We start from the raw sequence: 11,790 nt of genomic DNA, 5'->3' as shown, positions 1-11,790 counted from the left end.
GTATGACTCTGGCAGCCTGCTCCTTATAGGAGGAGTGGTCGGCGCGGCCGGCATAAGGTCGCGCGGTCGGTACAATTTGTATTTTGTATTATTGCCTCCTGGATTTGGTTATTATTATATAGAAACACTGTTGATCTTTGTAGCCCACAGTTTGCTGAAGCTATTATTTGTCTCAACTGGTTTCCTTGCTGGTTCTGTAAGATTTTCTAAGCCACGTCATCAGTTATTTCTCCTTTTTGCTGATCTTTACTTACCAATAATCTCTTAATTGCCAAATCTGACAAGTTTTTCTCTATCCTCAGCCCTCTTGAGCTCTCTGCAGCTTTTGACCCTGTCGGTCATACTGCTCTTTGTGGTTGGCCTCCTCTTTGCTGGATTAACCCTTCTTGGTCTTCTGTGCAGGCATATCCTTCCTGTCTCATCGCTATGTGCAGGTGGGCCCTGAGCTCTCTCCTGGGCCCTCTTCTCTTTTCTCTCTGCACTGTGATTTTGTCAGTTCCCATGGGATCAAAGGTAGCACAGTGGGAAGACCACTGGATGTGGGGTGAGAGGACCTGGGTTCAAATCCTGTTTGATGTTTGCTACCTATTTTACCAAGGGCAAGTCATTTTACTTTCCTGGGCCTCAGTATCCTTTTCTGTAAAATGAGGGAGTTGAATTTGGTGTCCTCCAAGGTCCTTTCCAGCTCTAGAGCTCTGATTCTACGATCTTCGTTGAGATGACCCTCCCCCCCCATCTACTTCATGTAGCTCTCACCTTTTTTTTTTTTTTGGCTAGGCGATAGGGTTAAGTGACTTGCCCAGGGTCACACAGCTAGTAAGTGTTATGTGTTTGATGCCAGGATTTGAACTCAGGTCCTCCTGAATCCAGGGCCAGTGCTCTATCCACTGTGCCACCTAGCTGCCTGAGCTCTCACCTTTCTTGAGCACATATCTTCAACCACTTGCTGGACATCCTCACAATATATCCTATAAGCTTCTTGAACTCAGCATGTTCAGAACAGAGCTTATAACCCTCCGCTTGAACCCATCCTCTTCTTAACTTCCCTATTTCTGTTGAGGTCACCATCATCCTTCCAGTCACCCAGGTCTATGACCATCATGTCATCCTTGACCCTTCCCTCTGCCCACCCCCCATGTCCAAGCATTTATAGGTCTTATTGATTCCACCTGCTCTACATCTCTTCTATCTGATCCTTCATTCCTGTCTCCAGCCCCTAGAAGGGGCATCTTGCTCGAATAGTTTTGGGGCTGGAGGCCCTGGGAGGTTTCTGCAAGTCTGAGATTCTTTGTTGATCAATTGCCGTCCTGCACAGGGTTGACATTTCCTGTATTACTGCCCCTGGTGGGGTAGGCCATCAAAGACCTCTGTTAAAATGGACCCATTCTCTTCATAAGAACAATAACAATAGCTGACAGTGATACGGTACCTTGAGGTAGGAAGTTGTGGCTAGGGGATGGAGAGCCAGGTGGGCCTGGGTTGAAGACCTGCCCCTGCCATTGATCTGCTTACTGCCTGTGGGAGCCTGGGCTAGTAACTTAACCTTTCTAGGTGATTTTCTAAGACTCTAAAATTCTTCTTCTAAGTAGGAAAGATACCCACCTGCATTAGTAGAGGGAATTTCCTCACCTGGGACTTCCTATTCTGAAGAAATCTCAGGTCCCATCCATTTTCCTATCCTTTAATGATTATAAAACATTTTATATACATTAGCCCAAACAGCTCACTTTTGTGATGTGAATGGTCAATAGTCACACCGTTAGTAATATTGCCTTGTGACCTTGGGAAAGTCTTTCCCATTTTTTGAGCCCAAGTTCCTTATCTGTATAATGAGGAAGTTGGACTGAGGAAGAAATAATAATATTAATAATAGCTAGAAAAAAATAATAGCTAACACTTCTCTTTCTCTCTCTCTCTCTCTCTCCCCCCCCCCCCTTGTTTGGAAAGTGCTTTCCATATGTTACATCATTTGATCTTTATAACAGTATTGGGGGATAGGTGTTATTATTGTCCCCACTTTACAGATGAAGAAACTGAGTTGCAGAGAAGTTAAGTGACTTTCTCAGGATCTGAGGGAGAATTTGAATTTAGATCTTTTCCCCTCTATGTCCCATGCTCTGTCCACTGTGCCAGATTGGGTTATCCCTCTTGGAATGCTTGTTGGAGGTGATATTTTGAGCCATGGAAAGACTGAAGAGAATCCTGGGATCATGGAATCATACAATTAGAGCTTTAAGAGACCAGACATAGGTCCCTGTAGCAGGAGGACGGGTGGCAGCTGCTGCCAATATCCCTGGAGAGAACACCAGTTCCCTCAGACTTCAGGCCCCTTGGAATTAAAGTAGGTCCCTAATTCATCTGGTCCGTAGCTTATTTGTCCATAATTGTTTGCGTATTTTCTCCCCCACTTGACTGTGACTTCTTTGAGGGCAGGATGCCTAGCACATAGTAGGTCCTTAATAAATGCTCATTGACTGACTGGCTTGCAGTGATTTCCCCCCCCAAGCTGGATGCATGCTAGGACTTGGTGCCATGTCTGGCTAAATGGCCTCAAAAAGCAACAGCTGATGGGGAGGCTGGAGGCTCCCAGGATGCCGACTCCCTTCCCTTCCTCCGAGCGGCAGGGCCCCAAGGATGGAGGGCAGAGCTTCCCAGAGGCTCCCAGGGCTGAGCATTCATCACCATTCAAGCAACCCCTAGTCCTCTGCAGCTTCTCGGTGTCATTAGCAAACCTCTCCATAGGCGTTTTATTTCTTTTTAAGCCTGGAAGCTTTGAACCCATTAACATGATAATCGGCTCCTCCAAACCTGATTGCTAATTAAGGCTGGCTATTAGAGTCGGTGCAGGCCTGCTTTTGGGGAGCATGCGCAACCTCATTAGCCCCTAACAAATGCCTCTAGCTGCTCAGAGAAATGGGAAATGCAACGGCTGCTTTTTGTGGAATAAATCTGCTTGGCCTTTCACTGTTGACCCTACAGGGGTCAGGTCAGCTCTCCGGGATTGGGAGGTCACCGTGCTGGGGCGCTCAGGGGAGCGGCTCTGGGATGCCTTCTGCTGGGGTGCAGTCATCTATTCATTAGGTAATTCATCCACATCATTAATTCACTCACTCACTCAACCATTCATTCATTCATTCATTCACTAATTCATTCATTCACTCATCTGTTCACCTGCTAATTCATACCTTTATTTGTTCACCACATTCCTTTGCTCATTTTTTTCATGCATTCCATTCATTCACCCACAGTTTCATTTACTCCATTGATGCACTCAGCTAGCCCGCTCATCTCATTTCACCCTCCATTCATTAATTCCTCTATTCACTCGTTCATTCATTACCCAAGCCATTTGTCTTCATTTACTCTCTCCTTCACTGGCATGTTCTCTTGCTCACCCTTTCCTAGTGTCCAGCACGGATTCCTGCGTGAGGCACGTTTTTGATAACTGTTGGTTTGAGCTGGATTGGAGTGGATGAATGAGCAGACAAAGTAATTCAATGATATTTTCATTCACGATTTCACTCATTCACTCCTCACTCCCTCATCAATCAACCAAGAGGAGCTTGTTGATGGCCTCCTATGCGCCAGGCCCCCTGCTAAGGACTAGAGAGATGAAGGTGGGGACGGCATTTTCTCTGCCCTGAAGGAGCTTATCCTCTAACGAGTGAGACAACCCACACATTTGTTCATTCATTACCCCATTCATTTATTCCAAAGAGAGCAGGAATCACTCTAGGGATGTGTCCCTGTCCAGCGTGGCCCAGCGCTGGCATGATCATGGCTTCTCACTCTTGGAGAGGCTGGGAATCCTTAGCATCTGAAGGGGAGTTTGAGGGAGGCGGGTCCCTCAAGTAGATCTGGAGAAGTTGTTCAAGGTTGTCTCAGGGTCTCTGCCTCCCCTTCCCTCATTCTTTGCTCCTCTGATCCTGTGCAGCTCCCCCTCCCACACTCAGCGCCCTGTGCTTTCTTCCCTTCTCCCAAAGGAGAGGCTCTAAGGAGAATCTCTGAGTCTACTTCATCCCTGAAGTCAGTTCCTGGGCTGCCTCTCCCAGAGGCATTTGATTCCTAAAAGGGCTTGGTGTGGAAGGGAGGGGAGACTTGGCCCCTGGAAGAGAGGAAGCGACTTTCTCAAGGTCAGGCAGAAAATAAATGAACAGAACCCAGATTTGAACCCAGGCCCTCTGGCTCTGAGTTCCGTTCTCTATCCTCACAAAAGTCCTGAGGTAGGTGATACTTTATGGTTGTTATACAAAAGAGGAAACCGAGCCTCAGAAAAGGAAGAAAGTGAGTTGTCCATGAAATCCTACTCCTACTCGGCTGTCCCAGTGTCCTGAGGGAGTCTTTACTTCTCCTGAGTGTCTGTGAAATGGAAATGTCAGCCAGGGCAGTTATTCCAGGACCTCTAGATTTGAATCCCCCCAACTCCATGCGGCACCACAAATTTCACTGTAAATAATGGTTCATCATTGGTGGGGACTGTCCGTTCCTCCATTCTACAAACATTCATTAAGCAGGGCAGGGCAGGGCAGGGCAGGGCAGGGCACTGCTGCTTACCTCCCGTAGACTGGGAGGTACAGAATCACAGAAGCTCAGAGTTGGAAGAGACTTCAGCAGTGTCCAAACCAATCTCCACCATAATTTGGACAAGTGGTCATAAAGCCTATGATTGAAGACCTTTTTGTGATGGGGAGCTCACTTCTTCCCAAAGCGATTCCTTTTACTTTGGGACAGCTCTAATTATTTTTATTTGACAGATAAGCTTGTATTTATCCTCCTAGCTCTTTTTCTTACTGTCAATATTACCTCAGACGAAGCCCTCCTGTCCTCTGCAGATCTAAATCCCATGCTCTAGTAAAATCTGCCTCCCTCACCTTCTGCCCATTGCTCCAAGCCCTTCCGGGTGGGGCCAGCAGCGAGCAGGACCCCGTGGGAAGCCCTGGGCAGCCTTCTGAGCCATGATCGCCAATAAATCCAGGCTTCTATTCCTGGGTTTACTCTCAGTATCTCTGCGGTACTGGAGGCTAAGCGTTCAGCCTGGGAGCTGGTATTTGCTAGCTCTGGCCTTCTCCATTCCAGGGTTTTTTCAAATAAATTTTTATTGCTCTTTTTTTTTTTTTTTACAGCACCAAAATTTCCTCCAGTGTCTCTCCCCTTTCTCTCTCCTAGAAAACCATTCCCTATAATAAAGAGTAATTTTAAAGGAAAAAAAGAGAGAAAATGAAAAGAGGAAAAACATCAAAACTGATCGAAACATTACAAAGTCTGAGACCTGTGCCCTGTAGCACGCTCGTGGACCTCCCACATCTGCCGAGGGATGAGGTGGCGATGTCTCTTCTTTGGAGGGAGCCTTGTTCTGTACATTTCTAGCCTTTCCTTTGGATTGGTTTGTGTTTGTTCCTTCCACTCTTATTGTGTCTGTTCCAGTTTGTCTTCATACTGTATGCTCTAGAATGCATCAGCCATCACATCATGGCAGTGGCCGCCATGAATTGCCAAAGTAGAATTTTATTATTATTGTTATTAATTGGTACTTTTTTGATGACAAAATCCAAGGTAATTTAATTGAACTTACCCAGGGATGCCTAGTTAAAATTTTACAATTAATAATACATTTCCTTTAATTACTTTTCCCCTCCTTGTATAATTAAAATACATTCGAATGATCACAGTGCCAAGCTCTTGGGGCCTGTCTTCTTCTAGTTGAATTGATGACGTTAATCTCAGCAGGTGCTTTTATTCGCAGACTGCTGAGGGTCCTGAGTTGACCAGCACTTCAACCTCAAGGCTGGCTGGCTAATGGCTGTGCAGGGTCACCTGGAGCTGGTACCTGTGTTATCTAAAATCTTAGAATGTCAGAGCTAGAAGGAACCTTACCATACAAATGTATTAGAACTCGAAAAAAGGATGTTATAGCTGAGAGGAACCTTTTTGTTGTTGTTGAAAATTTTTTACATTTTATTTTTTCCAATTACATGTAAAAACAATTTTTAACATTTTTTAAAAAATTGAGTTTCAAATTCTCTCCTTCCCTTCCCTCTCTCTCATTGAGAAAACAAGCAATTTGGTATAAACCATGCATGTGCAAAACATATTTCTATATTAGCCGTGTTATGAAAGAAAAAACCGACAAAAAATAGTATTGTTGAATCTGCATTCACACTCCCTCAGTTCTTTCTCTGGTGGTGGAGACCATTTTTCGTTATGAGTCCTTTGGAATTGTCTTGGTTCTTTGTATTGCTGAGAAGAGATAAATCATTTGTAGTTGATGATTGCACAGTGTTGCTGTTACTGTGTGCAACTTTTTCCTGTTTCTGCTCACTTCACTTTGCATCAGTTCCTGTAAATCTTTCCAGGTTTTTTCTGAAACCATCCTGCTCATCATTTCTTATAGCATATTAGTGTTTCATTACATTCATATACCACAACTTGTTCAGCCATTCCCTAACTGATGGGCATCCCCTCAATTTCCAATTCTTTGCCAACACAAAAAGAGCTGATATATGTATGTGTATATATTTGTACATGTGGGTCCTTTTTCAATTTTTGTGATCTCTTTGGGGTACAACCCTAGAAGTGGTATTGCTAGCTTAAAGGGTTTGCATAGTTTTATAGTTTTTTGGGCAGAGTTCCAAACTGCTTTCTAGAATAGCTGGACCAGTTCACTACTCTACCAACTCTCATGGTTGGGAAGTTTCTCTGACATCATGGTTAAATCTATCTCCCTACAACTTCTGGAGCAGCTAGGTGGCACAGTGAATAGTGTGCTGGGCCTGGAGTCAGGAAGACTCATCTTCCTGAGTTCAAATCTGGCTTCAGACATGTACAAGCTGGGTGACCCTGGGCAAGTCACTTCACTCTATTTGCTTCAGTTTCCTCATCTGTAAAATGAGCTGGAGAAGAAAATGGCCAAACACTTCAATATCTCTGCCAAGAAAACCCCAAATGGGGTCATGAAAAGGCAGACATGACTGAAACAACTGAACAACAATTCTGGCCATGGTATTTTTTTTTTATTAGCCTATAATTAAGTCACAAGAGTTATCACAAGACTCAGTTGGCATTTCATAAGTAGAGGGCATCTGGGGTTGTGAGAAGAGGTGGCTATGGGTCCCTGGAAATCCTGGGTCAAAAGATCATCTTCATATTCCTCCAGAGGCTGAGGTCATTAGAAGGGGAGGGGAGGGGAGGGAAATGTTTTTGATTGGTAGGTGCGCAGTCACCCCTACTCTAGGAAATGGGGGAGAGTTTGGCTTGGGCTTGGAGTAGGAGCAAGGGGAAGGTAGCAAGGGCTGATTTAGGGACAGCTGATTTAGGACTTGGGACAGGGGAGATGAGAGCTGGGAAAAGGATACATACTTCTTGGCATGGAGACAGGGTCAGAACAAGAGAAAGGAAGAACCAGGGGCAGTGACCTAGGGAGGGAATTGGCAGAGAGGCAGAGTTGGATTAGATTCAATTAGAACTGTCCCAAAGTGGAATGCGTGCTTCAGGAGAGTGAGCTCTCCATCACTGAAGGATTTCAGCAGGGAGGCTGCATGACCACATGTAAAGGGGATTCCTGGTTACACTTGGGTTGGACCAAAGGCCCTTTGGGGTCCCCTCCCAGCCCTGGGATGCTGACTCTATGATCTTAAACTAAGCTGGATTCTGGTGTGTGTGTGTGTGGGGGGGGACCTGGAAAGATGCATCCAGAACCTTTGGAACCTCTGAATTGGTTGGGCACAGTTGGACTCCAAGCCTCCTTTTGTATCTTTTTTTTTTTGAGAGGCTCCATGATGGTCAATCTCTCTGGGGACCTCTCATCTTGCATCTCCAACTACCTTTTAGATATCTAGAACTGGGTGTCCAGTAGACATCTTAAATTCAACAAGTCTAAAACACAACTCATTATCTTACCCCTGCCCCACCTTCCCTATTACTATAGAGGGCACAATCTAGGTACCTAATCTAGGAGTCATCCCATATCCCTCACTATCACCAACCAATCCCCCCATATTCAACTTGTTGCCAAGATCTGCCAACTTCACCTTGGCATCCGCTTGGCACAAGCCCTCATCACCTTATACCCAGACTATTGTCAATAGCCTGCTGTGGATCTGCCTGCCTGGAATCTCTCCCCACTCCAATCCATTCTCCATTCAGCCACTAAAGCAATTCTCCTAAAACACAGGTCAGATCTTGTCACCCTGCCACTCCTCCCAACTCAATAAACTCTAGTGGTTTCCTATAACCTCCAAGAGCAAATACAAACTGCTTTTTTAGGGGGACATTCAAAGCCCTTTGTAACCTGGCCTCTTCCCACCTTTCTGGTCTTCTTACACTTTACTCGCCAACCCATACTCTTTGCTCCAGTGACACTGGCCTCCTGGATGTTCCATAAACAAAACCCTCCATTTCTCAGCTCTGGGCAGTCTCTCTGGCCGTTCCCATGCCTGGAATGCTCTCCACCTTCTGCTCTGACTACTGACCTCCCTGGCTTCCTTTCATTCACAACTGAAATCCACTTTCTACAGGGAGCCTTCCCTAACCCCTCCGTTAATTATTACCCATTCTCCCTGTATATAACTTGTTTGTATATATTTTTTTGCAGGCTGTCTCCCCATTAGATTATAAGCTCCTTGAGGGCAAGGGCTGACTTTTGCCTCTTTTAATAGCCCCAGGGCTTAGCACAGTGCCTGGCACACAGTAGGTGCTTAATAAATATTTGCTGATTGATAAACTGGTCAGTATTTTAGACTTCACACCAGGAAGACCTGTCTGGGTTCAAATCCTGCCTCCTCTATTTACCATCTGTGGGACCTCGGGTGAGTCATTCAATTTTCCTGAACCTGATTTTCCTCATCTGCAAAACAGAGACAATACCAGCACCTACCTCAAAGGTTTTAGCCATAATTAAGCGAGCTCGTGTACATAAAGCACTCTGCAAACCTTAGAGCATCCTATAAAGAGGAGCTGTCTCTCTGTTTCTTTTACAGGTCCAAGAAGAAAATCCAAGCAGGTGCGTTAGTATCTTTCTTATCACGTCATATTCAAGATTCAAACTGATGTTCTCAATTCTTCACAAGGGGGAAAGCTGGGCATTAGCTTTCATTTTGTCCAACAGAGCTGGGGGCTTCTTGATGACGAGACTCTCCAGGTCATCTGGAGGTGGCATTTGTTAGCTCAGGATCCTGCCAGGGGCTGGAGAGACTTAGAGCTGGAAGGGACCTTCGAGGTTTCTAGTTGAACCCCCTGACTTCACAGACGAGGAAACTCAGGTCCAGAGAGATTGACTTGCCCTTGGCCACTCAGGTAGTAAGTGGCAAAGAAGGGATTTGAACTCGGGTCTCTTGACACCAATCCAGCAAACCTGCCACTTAGGAATCTCATAGGCATCTATAAAGTGCTTTCAGGAGCTGCACCCCTGGTACGCGATACTCTTGAGACCCTGTCCTAGTAATAGGAGGAATCAGAGAGTCTAAGTACTGGTTATGGAATATCAGAATTGGAAGCATCCTTAGAAACTATGCAGTTGTAACCCCTTTAATTTACACTTGGGTTCAAGGTCCCCCTACCCTCTAGGCTCATATGGACTGGGTCCAATCTTCAGGGCTGACCCAAAGGATCAGTCTTTGATTTGGCCTGTATTTCCTCAATTAGAATTTATTCTGGAAAACCTCTGAATATGTTCATGTTTGTTGTTCAGTTGTATTTGACCCCATTTGGGATTTTCTTGGCAGAGACACTGCAGTGGTTTGCCTTTTCCTTCTCCAGCTTATTTTACAGATGAAGAAACTGAGGCAGATAGGATTAAGTGACTTGCCCAGGGTCACACAGCCAGTAAGTATCTGAGTCAGGATTTGAACTCAGATCTTCCTGACTCCAGGCCTGGCACTCTATCTACTGTGCCACCTAGCTGCCTATGTGTTCATGTTCATGTTTAGGTTTCCACAAATGCAGGCAAATGAGTCCTTACCTCTTATATAAGAATTAATGGTAACAGCTGCCTATCAGGTAGAGGACAGCTTTTATTTCACCCCATAGAAAATGCAAAAAAGCATAAAGGACTCATAGGTGCACATAAACAGGTACAGAAAAACACCCAATGCACTCACAATAGCTCATGAGCTTTCTTAGGAAGGAAACTGAATTTGGGCTTGCCCTTAGGGCCACACTGACATTCTGGTGAATCCCTAGCTCTCCCACAGTGTCCTACACAGTCCCCTCAGTCCTGCTAAGACCTGCAATGCTTTAGACCCAGTGTTTTAGATTCCCCCTTCCAGCACAAGGAAGGCAAACACACTTTGGGGCCATTAGATGGCAGCTCCCTTCCTGTCAGACCAAAGTATGGATCTTCTCTTTCCCCTCTTCACTGCAAGGGCTGCTCCTGCCATGCACTTCTACAAGAGCTCGAAATACACCACCACTGCTCAGATGCTGCTGTCATTTCTTAGGCCAGCGAAGTCCCTTCTTGATTCTCTGGCCCCTCTTCTGTACTCATGAAGGGAAATAGAAGGGCAGCAGGTGTCTAGCAGGCTGTGACTCAGGAATTTCCCTCTCAAGCCCCCTGAACTAGCACGTGCAGCTACCCGTGCGCTTCTGCTGAAAGGCAGACGTTAGTTGTTTTGGCAGTGGGATGGGGAAGGAGAGGAAGAAATAGCTCCCCTTTCCTCTTTCCTTGTCTCTCAAAGAAGGCACAAGGGAAAAGGTGAAAAGGGGCAGAAAGAAGTCCCTTCATTTTCTTTCAAAGGCAATCACAGAGGGGTGGCTCCTCCAATAAAGAGTCTGTCTTCTAAAGATCCCCAGACAACAAGGAGGCAGTGCAGCCCAGTGGAAAGCACATTGGCTTGGGTGACAGAGGACTTGGGTTCAAATCCTGACTGTCACTTATCACCTGTGTGACCTTGGGGAGGTCACCTAATGTTTCTGATTCCTCAGCTGTAAAAAGAAGAGGGTTTACTGGATGGCCATTAGAGTCTCTTTCAGTTCTAAGATTCATGAAATCCTGGAGCTAAAACCCTATTCCTCGGAATGGGCAACTCCAAACTAGGCAGTTCATTTTGGGACAACTCTCATTCAGGAAGACCTAATGAAAAGTTGTTTTTATTCTCTTACAGGAGAACACATCCATATTCTATAAGGGGAGAGATATAAGCTCATTAACTTCATGGTAGTAGGTGGGTCTGAGGGAGCTCCCCAGATCAATCTCTCACCCCCTTAGCCAGGGGAGGATTCTGAGCTTTGGAGAGGTCAAGGGATTTTCACAAGGTCCCACAACAAGGTAGTACCATGGCACGGACTCGATGGAAGGAGGCAGAGCTGGGCAGAAGTTCATCTGAAAAAGATCGGGTTTTCAGTCAAATCAAGTCAACAAGGATTTATTAAGCATCTCCTCTGTGCCATGGAGCTGGGCTAAGGGCTGAGATCTCAAGAAAGGCAAAAGCCAGTCCCAAGACCCTGTCCTCAAGGAGCTCTTAGCCTAATGAGGAAAACAATATTCAAATAACTATGTACAAATTTTGTATCCATATATACAAACATATGCACACATATACATATATATGTGTGTATGCATGTGCATGTGTATGTGTACATACTTACACACAGCTAGGTGGCATGCCAGGCCTGGACTTAGGAAGACCTGAGTTCAAATTCCGCCAGACCCAGGGCAAGTCACTTAACCCTGTTTGCCTCAGTTTCCTCATCTGTAAAATGAGCTAGAGAAGGAAATGGCAAATCACTCCAGTATTTTTGCAAGAAAGCCACAAATGGGGTCACAGAGAGTTGGATACAACTGAAATGACTGTACAA

This window comes from Vombatus ursinus, unplaced genomic scaffold (assembly GCF_900497805.2).
Source record: "Vombatus ursinus unplaced genomic scaffold, bare-nosed wombat genome assembly UNPS02015399.1, whole genome shotgun sequence".
Lineage (NCBI taxonomy): Eukaryota > Metazoa > Chordata > Mammalia > Diprotodontia > Vombatidae > Vombatus > Vombatus ursinus.
Note: the sequence above shows the minus strand (reverse complement) of the source record.